General features: G+C 47.7%; 1 protein-coding gene across 3 annotated transcripts in view; it reads left to right on the forward strand.

Annotated features, from left to right (window-relative positions):
* The window catches only part of CFAP65 (cilia and flagella associated protein 65), a 401,443-nt gene that overhangs the window by 168,777 nt on the left and 214,402 nt on the right, over positions 1-18,264 (forward strand). The gene's annotated exons all lie outside the window — the stretch shown is intronic.

An 18,264-nucleotide genomic window follows, 5' to 3' on the forward strand; every position in this document is an offset into this window, starting at 1 on the left:
TGGGGAGTGATGGGTAAAGCCTGGGATGAGCAGTGAAGATTTATAGCTGTGGGGGGAGTGAGGGGTAAAGCCTGGGATAAGCACAGAGGATCCTTAGCTGTGAGGAAGTGAGGGGTAAAGCCTGGGATAAGCACAGAGGATCCTTAGCTGTGGGGGAGTGAGGGGTAAAGCCTGGGATAAGCACAGAGGATCCTTAGCTGTGAGGGAGTGAGGGGTAAAGCCTGGGATAAGCACAGAGGATCCTTAGCTGTGGGGAAGTGAGGGGAAAAGCCTGGGATAAGCACAGAGGATCCTTAGCTGTGAGGGAGAGAGGGGTAAAGCCTGGGATAAGCACAGAGGATCCTTAGCTGTGGGGGAGAGAGGGGTAAAGCCCGGGATAAGCACAGAGGATCCTTAGCTGTGGAGGGAGTGAGGGGTAAAGCCCGGGATAAGCACAGAGGATCCTTAGCAGTGGAGGGAATGAGGGGTAAAGTCTGGGATAAGCACAAGGGATCCTTAGCTGTGGGGAGTGAGTGGTAAAGCCTGGGATAAGTACAGAGGAACCCTAGTTGTGGAGGGAATAAGGGGTAAAGCCTGGGATCACAACAGAGGAACCTCAGCTGTGGAGGGAATGAGGGGTAAAGCCCGGGATGCGCACAGAGGATCCTTAGCTGTGGAGGGAATGAGGGGTAAAGCCTGGGATAAGCACAGAGGATCCTTAACTGTGGAAGGAATGTGGGGAAAAGCCTGGGATCAACACAGAGGATCCTTAGCTGTCAAGGGAATGAGGGGTAAGGCCTGAGACAAGCACAGGGGATCCTTAACTATGGGGGAGTCAGGGATAAAGCCTGGGATCACAACAGAGGAACCTCAGCTGTGGAGGGAATGAGGGGTAAAGCCTGGCATAAGCACAGAGGTTTCTTATGTGTGAGGGAGTGCGGAGTAAAGCCTGGGATCAACACAGAGGATCCTTAGCTGTGGAGGGAATGAGGGGTAAAGCTTGGGATCAGCACAGAGATCCTTAGCTGTCAAGGGAATGAGGGGTAAAGCCTGGGATAAGCACAGAGGATCCTTAGCTGTGAGGGAGTGAGGGGTAAAGCCTGGGATAAGCACATATGATCCTTAGCTGTGGGGAGTGAGGGGTAAAACCTGGGATAAGCACATATGATCCTTAGCTGTGAGGCAGTGAGGGGTAAAGCCTGGGATAAGCACAGAGGACTTTTAGCTGCGGAGGGAACGAGGCGTAAAGCCTGGGATCAGCACAGGGGATCCTTAACTGTGGGGGAGTGAGGCGTAAAACCTGGGATAAGCAAAGAGGATCCCTCACTGTGCAGGGAATAAGGGGTAAAGTCTGGGATAAGCACAGAGGTTTCTTAGCTGTGGGGGAGTGCGGAGTAAAGCCTGGGATAAGCACAGAGGGTCCTTAGCTTTGTTGGAATAAGGTAAAGTTTGGGCTAACTTTAATTATGTGGACAGCTAGGGGTCTGGTGGGCAAGAGGTTCGCCTGGTAAAGGAAACTTGGTTCTTATCTGCTAATTTTTGTTCCTATAGTACCACGGATGAGTCCAGATTCCTGGACTCCGTGGCCATTTTCTTTTCATATTCTCTCTTATCGGTCTTATCAATGTCTTACACTTAACTTGTCAATGCTTATGCTTTATCCTATTTTCTTCTGATTGATCCTTCTTCCAATTTTTGAAGGAAGATATTTTGGCTAAAATAGCCTAATTTACTTCACTTTTTAAAAATGCTGGCAAACGTTTGGACTTCTTTCCATCTTTCTTAATGCGTGGAATACATCTGGACTGTGTTTCTAGGATGGTATTTTTTAACAATGTCCATGCCTGTTGCATATTTTTAACCTTTGTAGCTGCACCTTTCAGTTTTTTTTAAAACTATTTTTCTCATTTTATCAAAGTTTCAACCAAATCACGGTGAACCTAGAAGATGTGGGAGGCCTGATTGACAAACTGAAGAGTAGTAAATCACCTGGACCAAATGGTATACACTCCAGGGTTCTGAAGGAACTCAAAAATGAAATTTCAACCTATTAGTAAAAATTTGAAACCTATCATTAAAATCATCAATTGTACCTGAAGAGTAGAGGGTGGCTAATGTAACCCCAATATTTAAAAAGGGCTCCAGGGGCGATTCGGGAAACTAAAGACCAGTTAGCCTGACTTCAGTGCCAGGAAAAATAGTGGAAAGTGTTCCTAATATCAAAATCACAGAACATATAGAAAGACATGGTTTAATGGAACAAAGTCAGTATAGCTTTACCCAAGGTAAGTCTTGCCTCACAAATCTGCTTCACTTTTTTGAAAGAGTTAATAAACATGAGGATAAAGGTGAACCGGTAGATGTAGTGTACTTGGATTTTCAGAAGGCATTTGACAAAGTTCCTCATGAGAGGCTTCTAGGAAAAGTAAAAAGTCATGGGATAGGTGGCGATGTCCTTTCATGGATTACAAACTGGCTAAAAGGAAACAGAGAGTAGGATTAAATGGACAATTTTCTCAGTGGAAGGGAGTGGGCAGTGGAGTGCCTCAGGGATCTGAATTGAGACACCGACCTCAACCACAAATGGGCCTGTAGGATCCGGATGTCAGAGACAGAGCTCCTTAAGGAAGGCGGCCTTGAGATCCTGGAAAGCCGTCCATAGCTTCAGGTATCCATTGAGAGGGGTTGGCCCCCTTACAAGTCATGGCTGTGAGTGGTGCAGTCAGAGTGTAGTAATGGTAGATAAAAGAGCTTTAGTAATTGGCAAAGCCAAGGAATCTCTGGAGGGCCTTAAGGCCTGTAGGTTGAGGACAATCACGGATGCTCTTCAGTTTTTGAGGATCCACACAAAACCCCTGACTAGATACCACAAAGCCCAGGAAAAGGACTGTCTCCTGTTCAAACGAATACTTTTCAAGCTTGGCGAATAGCTGATTCTCCCGCAGCCACTGTAGAACTCGAGAAACGACCCGGCGATGACTTTCGAGGTCTTGTGAAAAAACTAGTATATCATCAAGATATACGCCTATGCACTGGTATAGCATATCTCTGAAAACCTCGTTCATCAAGTTTTGAAATACCGCGAGAGCATTACACAACCCAAACAGCATTACGAGGTATTCGAAGTGTCCGTTGAGGGTGTTAAAGGTGGTTTTCCACTTATCGCCCTCGCGGATCCGGACCAAGTTGTAGGCTCCACGGAGATCTAACTTTGAGAAGATCTTGGCTCCTTGAAGCCTGTCGAAGAGCTCTGAGATAAACAGTAGTGGGTAACGATCCTTGAGGGTTATTTCATTTAAGGCACAGTAGTCGATGCAGGGGCGCAGGGAGCCATTTTTTTCCTTATAAAGAAGAACCCTGCACCTGCAGGGACTTGGAGGGCCTAATGAATCCATTGGCTAGGTTTTCTTGAATGTATTCTGACATGGCTTGGGTCTCCATCTGTGGGAGAGGGTAGACTCTGCCCCGTGGGGGCTCCGAATGAAGAAGTAAGTTGATCGCGCAGCCATATGAGCGATGTGGAGGTAATGTATCTGCAGCCTTCTTAGAGAACACATCGGAGAAGGATGCATATTGCGGTGGAATGCCGAAAAGTGGTTGTGGTCACCATACAGAGCAATGGTGAAACGGGTTCCAGGCAATTCTTGTGACAAGCAGATCCCTAGTGAGAGAGTTGTAAGGTGGCCCAGTCGAAGTGTGGGGTGTGCTGTTGTAGCCAAGGTAGTCCCAAAACTACGGGGTGGATGGCCTTTTCTAAGATGTGGAACGAGATGGTCTCCACATGCAAGGTTCCGATGCGTAGTTGGATGGGAGCCGTAGTGTGGGTAACTTCACCACACTTCCCCATGAATCGAGGACAGCAGTAGGGGCACCGGAGACCGGATAGTAGGGATCCGTAGATGTTCTGTGAGCTGCTTTAGAATGAAGTTCCCACCGGCCCCGGAGTCCACCAGTGCCAAGGTTTGGAATTCTTGATTGTCCATCTTTATTGATAAAGGAATGGTCAGTGGAGGAGAAGGCGAGGTTGGGCCTAGAAGAAGTCTTCCATCAGATCCTAGGCCCAGAGGTATCCTGGACAGACCGGACATGAAGCAATAGCATGGCCCGGCTAGCCGCAGTACAGGCAGAGGCCAGACTGCTATAGACAACGACGTTCTTTAGGTGAAAGTCTACTTCTACCCATCTGCATGGGTTCCTCCTCTGCTGGGTTCCTCCTCTGCTGGGTTCAGCGGTGGGTTGTGTCTAGGACAAGATGAGTGTCTGACTCGGGATGGTCCAGGAACAGCCTTCTGGGATGCTCCAGACTCCAGAGAGGGTTCTTGTAGTCGACGGTCAATGCACCCAGTAAGGTCAATCAATGAGTTCAAGGAAAAAGGCAATTCGCGAGCCGCCAGCTCATCCTTAATCCGAGGACTCAGCCCTTCAAGGAATATGGAACGTAAGCAGTCAGCATCCCAATGTAATTCTGATGCAAGGGTGCTGAATTCAATGACATAGTCTGTTAAAGGGCGAGAGCCTTGCTGAAGATGCCGAAGGGATGAACCAGACATGGCTCGTCAACCGGGATCTTCAAAGACAGATCGAAACGGCCATAAACCCTGGTAGGTCCCAGAAGACTGGATCTGCTTGCTTCCAGAGAGGTTATGCCCAGGCCAAGGCCTTTCCATCCTAAAGGTCCAGGTTGACATTGACACTGTAAATCATGTCATACTTTTAAATAGTCTAGAAGAAATAGGTCTAAACAACAAAACAATCAAATGGTTTAGATCATATCTCAGTAACAGATATTATCAAGTACAAATTAAAGACGCAACATCAAAAAGAATAAACCTTCAAACAGGAGTACCACAAGGATCCGCCCTTTCTGCCACACTTTTCAACATATACCTGCTACCACTATGCCACCTGCTAGCTGGTCTAGGAATCACACACTATATATACGCCGACGATATCCAATTAATCTTACCCATCGACGATACAAATGAGAAAACATTAAACATTGCCAACATGTATCTAGATATCATCAAACAGCTACTAAACCAAATGGAATTAATAATCAATATAGAGAAGACAGAATTCCTACACTTAGAACGAAAAAATACGGAAATTAAACAAAGCCCAATCACACTCAAAAACAACCAACAAATATTACTAGTAGAGAAAGTATGGAATCTAGGAGTAATAATTGACACTGAACTAAGCTTAAAACAACACATAGCTCTGAAAGTAAAGGAAGGATACGCTAAACTTATGGTCCTCAGAAGACTCAAACCACTCCTAACAACTGCTAACTTTCGATCAGTACTACAAGCTTTGATATTTGCAAGCACTGATTATTGTAATGCACTTCTACTAGGTCTACCATACACCTCACTAAGACCACTGCAAGTTTTGCAAAACACAGCAGCAAGAGTTTTAACCGGCAAAAACAAAAGAGGAACATATCACGGAAACACTGGCTGAACTACACTGGCTTCCGATCGAACAAAGAATCCAATACAAAACATTGTGCACCATACATAAGTTAATACATAACGAAAACGCAGACTGGTTAAATACAGCCCTTTGAGTACACGTCCCTAACAGAAACCTAAGGTCAGCAAACAAAGCTCTCCTGACTATACCATCAGTCAAAACAGCAAGACTAACACAAGTAAGAGAAAGGGCACTATCATTGGCAGGACCCATACTATGGAACTCCATGCCCTTGGATTTAAGGTTACAAAGAGACAGCAAAACCTTTAGAAAAGGTTTGAAAACCTGGCTATTTAAACAAGCCTTCCAGAATGAGAAGGGAGAATAGATGCCAGGGATGGGCAAAGCACGAACAATTAAACAACCATACACACTGCAGAAATTCACTAAGTGTGTAGTTTTTAAGATATAGCATACCATTACTAATGGATAAGTTACATTTGTAAAATTAGCGCTGTAATTAAAACTGAGAAGGAAAGACATGGACATGATTAATCACATTTAACAACGAACATTGATAACAAACTATGTTACCAAACCTTATGGCACCTATGTAAACGGACAAATTGTAGTATCATTACTTTTATGTGCCTTAATGTAAACCGTTGTGACGGTCCCCACCAAACGACGGTATAGAAAAGACTTAAAATAAAAATAAATAAAAATAGTCTTGGTGATCACATCTGGGAAGTAAGCAGGTTGCAGGCAGAAATGCATATTGCATTGGTTTAGGAACCCCCGGTACAGGAGAGGATTCCCAGAAAAGCACGGTGGTGCCAGCAAGGGCACAGCCAGCTGAGGAGCTGGCAAAGAGGTAGAGGTATTGAGCTTGATAGACGTGGTATTGGCAGTCATGGTAGCTTCTAGATGAGAGCTCAGGTTGTCGATGATGGTGGCCAGAGACTCTAAGAATATTTGCTGTTCGCTGATCCTTTGTGCCAGGCCAGGAATGGCTTGGAGGGCCAAGACCTCTGCCGGGTCCATGGACTTGGTAATCTGTTGTGATTTGTGCGTATGTGGGCCCTTGGTCCGAGATGCAAATTGTTACTACCTGTGGGAAGGACCCCCACAGGTGCGCACCATCGGGAGGCGAGGTCAGAGACAGTGGAGAGCTCTGAGTGAGGCAATAGAGAGGTCCCGCGGCATCAGGAGAGGACTCCCATGAGAGTAGACTGGAGGCTATACCTGGGCAGGGACCCCAAGGGAAGGAATGCCAGACAGACCGCAGAGCGGGGGACGTGAGGCTTGAGCACTCAGGAGGAACTCCGGAGGGCAACCCCGAAGGGAGGAGCTGCACAGATGTTGTAACGCTGAAGGCCAGCCCACAGGACAGGGAAGCCAGAGCTGAGCCTCTAGTGATGACGTAGCACCGCCCCAAGGAGCAGGGAAGTGTAGGCAGTCCCAATATCATTCGTAGATGCAACCCTGAGGAGCGGGGAAACGCGCAAGTCCTGGAGAAGCCAGAGAGTGCTACCCCAAGGAGCTGGGAAGCTCTGGCAATCACTGTAATATGAGAAGCACGGTCCCGAGGAGTGGGAGGCGGGACCAGTCCTGTTCAGGATGCGGGCGCAACCCCAAGAAGTGGGGAAGTCCCTTAGTTGAACTCACAGATAGTTGAGGTGTCCCAGAGGTAGTCCCGAGGCCTTGCAGGTTAGAACCCAAGAGACGCAGAGCCAGCCCGAGGAGTAGGGTAGGCAAGAGGAGCGGGACCCCAAGGCATGCACTGGCCCCCGAGGAGCGTGTACCAGAAAGGGTTCAAGTCCAGGGTAAAAGCGTAGTCTCAGGAACACGTAGTAGTAGTCGAAGACGTACGGAACTTGTTGCCAAGTCGGCTAGCTGAGGGCGAAGGTGGAGTTTATATACACTGGTCTGATGATGTCATCAACCAGAGATGCCCCCAATGTTCCCGTCGAGGAGACTTGAAGAGAAGTCCCGGTGGACGCCCGTGCTCCTAGGAAGGCCCAAATTCGAGGAAGATGGTGGCGGCGTCTAGACCGCCATGACGAGTCCCGGGGAACACAGCGGTGAAAGCTGGTCTGAGCCGTGAGCAGCCCTGGGGAGGGCAGGGGAGCAGTGCAGGAAGTAAGTACACGAGGTCGCAGCCGTCTGCGACCGGTCATAACATTATCCCTTATAATATGCCCTTTTTTTTACTTGTGGCTGCTTTTGTAAACAGATCCCTGAGGGTGTCCTTTGATGTATTTACATATTGTAATTAAATCTTCTCTTAACCATTTTTTTTTCTTTTTTCGGACATAAATAAGCACTGCTTGAAGAATCTTTCAGCCTTTGTGTCCCCATTGTTTCCTTCGTAGTGTTTCTTTGTATTCTTTCTAATAAATGGAGATACTTTTTGAGGATAAGTGCCCCAACTAACCCTGTACTTCAAGTGGGATTGTTGGTTGCTTCCCTTGAGGTTTTGCTTTGCTATTCTAAGGTGGTTGTTTGCTGATGAGGCCTGAGGAAGAGCCTTTAATATTGCAGATATCTCTTAATGCACAGACTGCAAGACTTTCATATCTAGCCACCATCTTTCTCCCCCTCCCTGTTTAGGATAAATTGCAGGAAAGTCTCTGCATAAAGATCTTACAGTAGTACCACAAGCTGAGCGCGGGAACAGCGGCCATCTTGGAGCAGGAACCGCTGGACCCGGGCACGTCTGAGGACGAGTCTGAAGTGGATTTCCCGCCTTTGCCACTGGTCCTCGCCCCGGTTCCTCCAACGGAGGCTTACCTCCATATTCCGATCCACAAGGCGCATCACCACTTCCTCAGGTTCAAGATCTTGGGGCAGCACTTCAAGTTCCAGGCCCTTCCGTTCAGTCTGGTGACAGCACCTCGGACTTTTATGAAGGTCATGGTGGTGGTGGCGGCCACTCTCCGCCGAGAGGGAATCCTTGTTCATCCTTACCTGGACGACTGGCTTATTCTAGTGAAAACCTTGATTCAAGGTTGGCGGGCGGTCGAGAGAGAGGTACAGCTCCTCCAGTCCCTTGGTTGAATCATAAACTATACCAAGAGCAACCTTACTCTGTCCCAGTCACTGGACTTCCTGGGAGCGCGGTTCGACATGTCGATCGGCAAGGTATTCCTACAGGCTGATTGGGCCCAGTCGCTAATAGAGCAGGTCCAGCATTTTTCTGGTCTCTCTTTACCCACAGCTTGGGATTACCTGCAGGTCCTGGGATCCATGGCATCCACTATCGATCTAGTAATTTGGGCGTTTGCGCATCTTCGTCCGCTGCAGAGGGCATTACTCTCCCGCTGGAAGTCAGTGTCAAGGGAGTTCCAAGCTATCCTTCCCCTTCCAAGAGCCGCCAGGGACAGCCTACGATGGTCGATGGATCCACATCACCTGGCACAGGGGATGCCCCTGGACATTCTGGAATGGGTAATAGTCACTACGGATGCCAGCCTCTCAGGTTGGGGTGCAGTTTGCCAGTCAAGCTCTGTGCAGGGACAATGGACGAAATCGCAGATGGTCTGGCCGATCTATCAACTGGAGACCAGAGCGGTTCGGTTAGCTCTGAAGTGTTTTCTTCCTCTCATTCGCCATCGGGCGGTTCGGATCCTATCGGACAATGCGACCACGGTGGCATATATAAATTGCCAAGGCGGCACGCGAAGTCGCCATGTCTCCTTGGAGACGGACAAGCTCATGGCATGGGCAGAACTCCATCTTGCCAGGTTGGCGGCCTCACACATCGTGGGAGTGGACAACATCCAAGCGGACTTCCTCAGTCGTCAAAGGCTTGACCCCGGAGAGTGGGAGCTCTCCAAGGAGGCGATGCAGCTACTCGTGCAGCATTGGGGATCTCCTTACCTAGACCTCATGGCGACCACTCGCAACACAAAAGCAGCTCGCTTCTTCAGTCGCAGAAGAGAACACGGCGCCGAGGGTGTGGATGCTCTAGTTCTGCCGTGGCCCAGTCATATTCTCCTCTACGTGTACCCACCGTGGCCCCTTGTGGGCAAGGTCCTTTGGCGGATCGAGTCGCACCAGGGGCAGGTCATTCTAGTGGCCCCGGAGTGGCCCCGTCGTCCTTGGTTCGCAGATCTCAATCTGGCGATGGACGGACCCATTCACCTAGGTCACCTAGCACCTCCTACGCCAGGGTCCAGTATTTTTCAACAAGGCAGGTCGCTTCTGTCTTGTGGCTCGGCTTTTGAGAGGCGCAGGCTAAGACGCCGCGGTTATCCAGAGGCCGTGGTCTCAACCCTCCTTCAGTCTCAGAAGTCCACGTCCGTCGCCTACGTCCGGGTGTGGAAGGTTTTCGAATCATGGTGCACGACCCACTCAGTTCATCTGCGAACGGCTTCTGGGCCTCACATCCTCTCTTTTCTACAAGCGGGTCTAGAGAAGGGTCTAGCCTACAACTCTCTGAGAGTACAGATTGCGGCCCTTGGATCCTTTATCCACGGTGGACAGGCACTCCTGTTTTCCTCGCACCCGGACGTCGTCCGGTTCCTCAAGGGGGTGAAACATTTGAAACCACCCCTTCAAGGCTCCTTGTCCATCATGGAGCCTCAACTTGGTCTTACGGACCCTGGGTGGCCCTCCATTCGAACCTCTACATGCCGCTACCCTCAAGGATCTTACTCTCAAGGCGGTATTCCTTGTAGCCATTTCCTTGGCTCGTCGTGTTTCCGAACTCCAAGCACTCTCTCTTGTAGGGAACCATACCTGCGACTCACTGACTCGGGGGTCACCCTGCACACGGTTCCTTCGTTTTTGCCCAAGGTGGTCTCAGCTTTTCACATGAAACAGACGGTGGAACTCCCTTCCTTTTTGTCAGCGGACCCTAGGATTCTCAACAAGCTTGACGTCAAACGGATGCTCATGCATTACCTGGAGGTTACCAACAAGTTTCATTTGTCGGAACACCTCTTCGTTCTCTGGTCCAGTCCCAAGAAGGGGTCCAGAGCATTGAAGACTACGATTGCTCGCTGGCTAAAAGATGCTATTGCGGTGGCGTATATAGGCGCGGGGAAGCAATCTCCGTTGAACGTTAGGGCCCACTTTCTTCGTTCCCAGGCGGCTTCCTGGGCAGAGATCCAATCCATTTCTCCTCAAGAGATATGCAGAACAGCCACCTGAAAGTCTTTGCATACCTCTGCTCGGCACTATCGCCTGAACATCCAGTCGTCCACGGTCGGATCGTTTGGCGACAGGGTAATTTGAGCAGGGTCATCCAGGACCCACCCTCAGTAGGGAAGCTTTGGTACATCCCACCGTCTGGACTGATCCTGGTATCTACAGGGAAAAGAAAATTATTCCTTATCTGCTAATTTTCGTTCCTGTAGTACCATGGATCAGTCCAGATGCCCTCTCTCAGATTCGTTTGGACATTGTTTTTCTGGGATCTACTGCTCAACTTCCTCCTTTGTCTTTCTGGATCTTTAAGACCAACCTGTTTTTGTCTGTGACTTTGATTCTCACAGTTTTCTTTGCAAGATTGCCGTTGGGCACGGTTCTGTTCTCGTTATAGTTCAAAGTTCACGTTACCATAGTTGACTTGATCCCTCCGCCTCTCTTTTTCTATGGCTTTGATAGTCTAGTTACTGAAGAGGGAGAATGGTGGTGCTGGCTTATGTGGCAGTACCCTCTGAAGTTCTTGTCTGACTCCATCTGCTGGACGGGGGACATAACCCACCGTCTGGACTGAGTCCAGACTCCTGGGTTTTGCCTCCCTGCCAGCAGGTGGAAACAAAGAAGAAAAGCTTTACTGACTCTACCATATAACCTGGTGTGCTACCTGCAATCCCTCCGAACCATGTGCTACTGAGCGACTGTCGGCTTTCCCCTTTTTCTAGTTTTCCTCAGCTTCCTTTACTAAGCAGGCTGAGCACTTGGAAGCAGTGATGGCCTATCTGGCGGATGCAATGTGTTATTTAATTAGAACATTTTCCAGGATCATGATGTCAGCGGTTTCAGCCAGGCAGCTGCTCTGGTTGAGAAACTGGTTGGCAGATATTTTGTCGAAGTCTTAGTTAGGGGCTCAACCGTTTAAAGACAAACTCTTATTCAGGGAGGATCTAGACCAGCTGGTAAAGCATCTGGGTGAGTCCAAAGGGAACAAATTGCTGGAGGACAAACCAAAGGGTGGAAAGATATTTTTTCCGATGTGGTCACCCTTCAGAGATAATCAGAGGTTTGGCAGAACAAAAGTTCTTCTTTATCTCAGAGGCAGGTCGCAGGCAGGGTCCATTCCTTTTATGGTGAATGAAAGCCTACCCAAGAGAGCTAAGGCACCTCAATGAAACAAGGCCGATCCATAATCTTCTTTTGCAGCTGTCAGACTGCCATTAGCCTTCTTTTACAAGGATTGGGCCACAATCACAATAGAGCAATGGGTTCTAGAGGTGATAAGAGATGGCTACATATTACATATCGTCCGGTGAGAGACATTTATATCTTCCTCTATGTTTCCCGCAACAAGAAGATAGCTGTTTGCCAAATGGTAGACCAGTTGCGGAGTCTGGGAGTGACAGTGCTGATTCCCAGAGTGGAGCAAAGAAAAGGAAGATGTTCCATTTATTTTGTAATACCAAAAAAGAAGGGCACTTTCAGACCGATATTGGACTCGAAAAAGAGGAATGCAGTTCTCAAGGTGCCACGCTTTTGAATGGATACTCTGCGTTCTATCATAGTGGTGGTTTGAAAAGGAGAGTTCCTAATGTCCTTAAACCTCACCGATGCATATCTGCATATTCCAATCAGGCCGGAGCATCAGAAGTTCCTGAGGTTCATGGTTCTGGTTCATCATTTTCAGTTTTGTGCCCTTCCTTTTGGGTTGGCAACAGCTCCGTGCAATTTCACCAAGGTTATAATGGTGGTGACAGCAGTGCACAGGAGAGAGGGTGGATGACTATCTCATTTGAGCAAAGTCAATGGATCTCTGTCATCAGGCTGTACAGAGGGTTCTAGAGAGGTTGAGGTTACTGCGATGGGTTGTGAACCTTGCAAAAAGTCACTTAACCATGTCTCAGTACCTGGAATACTCAGGAGCTTGTTTTGACACCCAGATTGGTAAAGGATTTCTTTCAGAGGAGAGAATAGTGAAACTGCAGAGGCAGGTTCTCCGACTCTTGTGGCTTTTGCCTCCCAAGGTTTGGGATTACCTGCAGGTTACTAGGGTCAATGGCATCAATGATAGAGTTGGTTCCTTGGACTTTCACTCATATGCCAAATGGTATATTTGGCATATGAATAAATGAGTCCCCCTCGAACTGGTTTCTCCCTAAGCATACATCATTCCTCCTCTCACTCCCTTCTGTGTTACCCTACCCCCTCCCTACCCCTTCTTCTCCCCCCCTCTCCTCACCCCTTCCATTCACATTTGTTATTTCATGTTATTCCCTATAATTGTACATTTTGTATATATCTGCAATCTTTGCCTACACTAATTTATTAATCTAATTTCATTCTTCTGTCACTTTTCCTCCTTTTTCTCTTTTTACCCTCTTGTATTCATGTTATTTTAATTTTAGATTAATGCTTTATTTCCCCTACCTTTCCTTACTCTCTAATTATTATGTTTCAATATGTTCTAATTGTATTATGTTAAACTTGTTCGATGTAAAGCGCCGCCACAGGCACTAGTTTCTTGTTTCGCTGTGAACCGATGTGATATCATTGATGAATGTCGGTATATAAAACCGTTAAATAAATAAATAAATAAAAATAAATAAATATGCAGCCCCTGCATCGCTCCCGTTAGAATCTATTATTGGAGGAATTTCAGATTCCTCTCCCACACAAGAGAGCGTCCAGGTCCAGTCTTTCATGGTAGCTTGGTCGAGCCAATCTGGAACAAGGGATGGACTTGGAAGTCCCAGAATGGATAGTAGTGACCACTGATATCAGTCTTTCTGGCTAGGGAGTGGTGTGTCAGAGATAGGTGGCGCAAGGCCAGTAGTCTGCAGAGGAAGCTTTCTGGTCTATCAATCAGTTAGCAATGAAGTCAGTTTGCTTAGCATTAAGGTACTTTTAGCCACAGTTACAAGGAGGAACCAAGAATCAAGGGGTTGCTCAAGAGGTGCAGGAGTTGATGCTGTGAGCAGAGCAGCACCTGGCAATCCTAGTGACATCCCACATAGATGGCACAACATTCAGACATACTTTCTAGTCAGCAGACATTAGATCCAAGAGAGTGGGAACTATCAGAGCAGGTGATATGGCTCATTCGGGCCAGATGGGGAACTCCACACATGGGTTTGATGGCGTTGAGCAGGCGTTGAGCAGGAACGCCAAGTAACCTTGGTTTTAAAGTTGCAGCAGGGAACCCAGAGAAGAAGATATCGATGCACTGGTTCTACCATGGCCAAGGGGATTCTTCTTTATGTGTTTCCTTCTTAGCCATTGTTGGGTAAAGTGTTACTGTGAGTAGAGAGGCACTCGGGCTCGATGTGCCAGAATGGCCTCGTCATCCGTGTTCTCAGACCTGGTAAACTTGGTGGTAGATGGCCCGTTACGATTAAGCCACCTTCCGGGTCTGCTTCCTCAGGATCCAATATTTTTGGATCAAGTGTTTCGCTTCTGTCTCGCAGCTTGGCTTTTGAAAGCAATGTTTAAGAGATAGGGGTTATCCTGAGGACATAATTGCCATATTGATGCAGGCCAGAAGACCATCCACATCCTTGGCTTATGTCAGTGTGTGGAGGATTTTTGAGGCTTAGTGTATTGAGCAAATTGTGCAACCTACTCAGTGTCGTTTTTGCAGAAGGGTTTGGTAAAAAAGTTAGCATTTAATTATCTTCGGGTGCAGATGGCGGCCTTAGGCTGTCTTAGAGGAAAGATAAAGGGAATTTCCTTGGCTACTTGCATCTGGATGTGGTTTGTTTTCTAAGAGGGTGAAGCATTTATGACCTCCCATGCAAAGCTGTGTCCCTCATGGAATCCTAATTTGGTTCTGCGGGGGATGTGTGAGGCACCTTTTGAGCCACTAAGAAAGGCTACTCTGAAAGATTTAACTTTGAAGGTAATTTTTTTGGTTGCAATTTGTTTGGCCAGGAAACTCTCAGAACTTCAAGCACTGGAGAAGAGGTGGCTGACGGGGGATATGATAGAGGTCTTTAAAATCCTGAGAGGTCTTGAATGAGTAGATGTGAATCGGTTATTTACACTTTCGGATGATAGAAGGACTAGGGGGCACTCCATGAAATTAGCAAGTAGCACATTTAAGACTAATCTTAGAAAATTCTTTGTCACTCAGCGTACAGTTAAGCCCTGGAATTTGTTGCAAGAGGATGTGGTTAATGCAATTAGTGTAGCTGGGTTCAAAAAAGGTTTGGATAAGTTCTTGGAGGAGAAGTTCATTACCTGCTATTAATCAAGTTGACTTAGGGAATAACTGTTGAGCGTCCCAGCTGCATTGGCACCACGGGTAGTCCTGCTCAACTTGCACTTCCATCGACCAGCTCCGGGCACCCCTCCCCCTGCAACCACAGCCAGTTCATAGCGTCCTCGGGCTCACAGTTCGCCATCTTCCCCACAGGCCTCACGGCGGAGCTCCCGTCGGGGCACCACAGTGTCTTGAGTCCTCGGCCATGCCCCTAGTTGCTCACGTGGCTGACTTGCAGCCCTTTAAAGGGCCCAGGGCGGTAAAACCCGTGGGGGTTGCCTCCCGATGACATCACTTAGATGCACTATTTAAGGCGAGGCCCTTTCCCCAGGACCTCGCCTTGGCAATCGGTTCGACACTGTTGGTGTTGTGAGTTTGCCTTTATGTTCCAGTGTTCTCTTGCTCCACTGTCTCATGTTCCAGCGTCTCAGTGTTCCTGTGTCCTCCGTTCCCAGTGGCTCCCTGTGTTCCTGTAACCTTCCCATGTAGTACCTCTCCGGACTGATCTTTGGTACTGACCTCTCTCTGCCTGACCATTCTCTTGCCTGCCACCTGGAATTGACCACTGCCTGCCTGACCGTTCTCTTGCCTGCCGCCCAGAACTGACCACTGCCTGCCTGACCATTCTCTTGTCTGCCGCCTGGAACTGACCACTGACTGCCTGACCTTTCTATTGTCTGCCGCCTGGAACCAACCCTCGCCTGCCTTGACTACGCCCGGACTGATTCTGGTATTGACTCCTGCTTTGGCTGATCTCTCCTGGACTGATACTCTGGCTCTGAACCTTGCGCTTCACTCGGACACTCTTTTCCGGCCTTCTGTTACCATTGGACCAATCTGCTTGGAAACCAACCTCGGCTTCCACTTGGCTAGACCTACAGGCGCTGCCTGCCTCACCCAGAGGGACCTCCCTGAACTGTTGCCTCCTTGAGGTTTCCAGAGTTTCCGGTTCGAATCTAGCTCATCCATTCTGTATCAGCCATACACCCTTGCTCTTAGTGGGCACACCTCTCCGCTACCTCTCCGGGAGACCACCGGAGGCCCACCTAAGTCCAGGCGGTCCGGGTACCCAAGGGCTCAACCTGAGGAAACCCCAGACTGTTATTGGTGAAGCTCCAGCTAGCTTCTGTCATCTTGTGTGCTCCGTCTCCTGGTGGCAGGTGTTCTCTGGGTCTGACCAGAGGGCCGTACCAATCCTGCATCAGGCCAAGGGTCCACCTCCAGCACAACAATAGCCACTGCTATTAATTGCATCAGTAGCATGGGATCTTCTTGGTGTTTGGGTACTTGCCAGGTTCTTGTGGCCTGGTTTGGCCTCTGTTGGAAACAGGATGCTGTTCTTGATGGACCCTTGGTCTGATCCAGCATGGCAATTTCTTATGTTCATATTGTTTTGTCAAGATCCTTTTCTGTAGATTATTTATTTATTTATTTTATTTATTTATTTAAGGTTTTTCTATACCGGCATTCATGATAAGATCATATCATGCCGGTTTACATATAACAGGGGGTGCAAAAACTGTTCTTTTAACAAGTGCAACGGAAGCAAAAGTTACAATAAAACAAGGTTGTAGAACTGGGAGAGGAAGGAAATAAGGATAGTAGCGTAAAAATTTACAGAGGTAACTTATTTACATTGTGCAGTGATGTCTCTTTATGGATATTAACATTGTGCAGTGAGGTCTCTCAATGGATATTTGACTCCGGAAAGGCTTGCCTGAATAGCCAAGTCTTAAGTTTTTTTTTGAATGTTGGTAAGCAGGGTTCAAGTCTAAGGTCCGGTGGTAAGGTATTCCAAAGAGAGGGGCCCGCTGTAGAAAAGGCCCGGTCTCTGAGTGCCTTATGGAGTGTAGATTTAGTTGGAGGAACGGTCAGGGAGCCTTTGTAGGCGTCTCTGATAGGTCTGGATGATGAGTGCATTCTGAGGGGGATTTGGAGGTTGAGAGGGGCCTGTGAGTGGATGGATTTGTGGATGATGGTGATGGACTTGTGTAGGATTCTGTAGTGTATTGGCAGCCAGTGAAGATTAGATAGAATTGGCGAGATGTGGTCTCTTCTTCTGGAATTTGTCAGAATTCTGGCTGCCGCGTTCTGTAGCATCTGAAGTGGTTTTATGTATGAGGCTGGGAGACCTAGCAATATTGAATTGCAGTAGTCCATCTTGGAGAAAATTACTGATTGCAAGACTGTTCTGAAGTCATGAAAGTGTAGTAGTGGTTTCATTCTCTTGATTACCTGCAGCTTGTAGAAGCAGTTCCTGGTTGTATTGTTTATAAATGCTTTTAGGTTCAGGTGTTTGTCTATTACTACCCCTAGGTCTCTTGCATGTGTAGCAATGGTGTTAACTGTTGCAGAGTGTGGGGAGTTGCTATTTTCAGGGGAGATGAGGAGGAGTTCTGTTTTGGAGTCGGGGGTATCATTGCGCACAGTACTTCTTTTTTTCCAAAAGTTGTTTTGGCTTTTCATCTTACCAAACAGTGGAACTTCTAGCTTTATTGGATTTGGATTTGTCCTCACCACATGTGAGGGAGCTTCGTGTGCCGGATCTGCGTTAAGCATTGTTGAGGTATCTCAAGGTGACTAACAGTTTCTGGAGATCGCATCAACTCTTTGTGCTTTGTCATAGGCCCTAGAAGGGGTACAAGGCATCCAAAGCTATGATTATGTGTTGGTTGAAGGAGGCGATTGTATCAGTGTACATTTGTAGGGATCCTGCAGTGCCTGAAGGGATGAGGTCTAATTTGATGATGGCGCAAGCCATCTCTTGGGCAGAATGTCAGTAGGTGTCACTGCAGGAAATCCTTCAAGTGGCTACTTGGAAATTGTTGCACACTTTCACCAAACATTACCGCTTGAATGTTCAGGCTCCGGACTCCATGACATTTGGGGAGAGTGTACTGCGAGATGGATTTTCTTGCTCCTACCCTGTTTAGGGGAGCTTGGATACATCCCTGAAGACTGGACTGATCCAGGATATGAATAGGAAAGGAAAATTGGTTCTTACTTGCTAATTTTCATCCTGGAATACCACAGATCAGTCCAGAGCCCCACCCATTCAAGAAAGTCCTCTTGTTTTATTAGGATATCATGATTTGAATATCAAGGTGCAGAGTTCCTTGTTGGATTCAATGATGTTCTTTTTCATTTTCCTGGAGGTATTGGGCACTGAGATATGAGTTGGGGCTCCATCTTCCTCCTGCTCATTGAGAGGGCTGGGGTCTCAGTTATTATAGTTATTCTTATCTTGGCTTGAGTATAGGCCATACTGAGGGACTGCAGGTGGCACACTAAGTTATATGGCAGTGTCAGTAAAGCTTTTCTTCTCTGTCTCCATCTGCTGGCAGGGAGGCAAAACGCAGGAGTCTGGACTGATCTGTGGTATTCCAGGAATGAAAATTAGCAGGTAAGAACCAATTTTCCTATAATGCTTGGGACAGATTTCTTTAGTAGTAGAACCTTCCTCCAAT

Source organism: Rhinatrema bivittatum, chromosome 6 (genome assembly GCF_901001135.1).
Source record: "Rhinatrema bivittatum chromosome 6, aRhiBiv1.1, whole genome shotgun sequence".
NCBI classification, from domain to species: Eukaryota; Metazoa; Chordata; class Amphibia; order Gymnophiona; family Rhinatrematidae; genus Rhinatrema; species Rhinatrema bivittatum.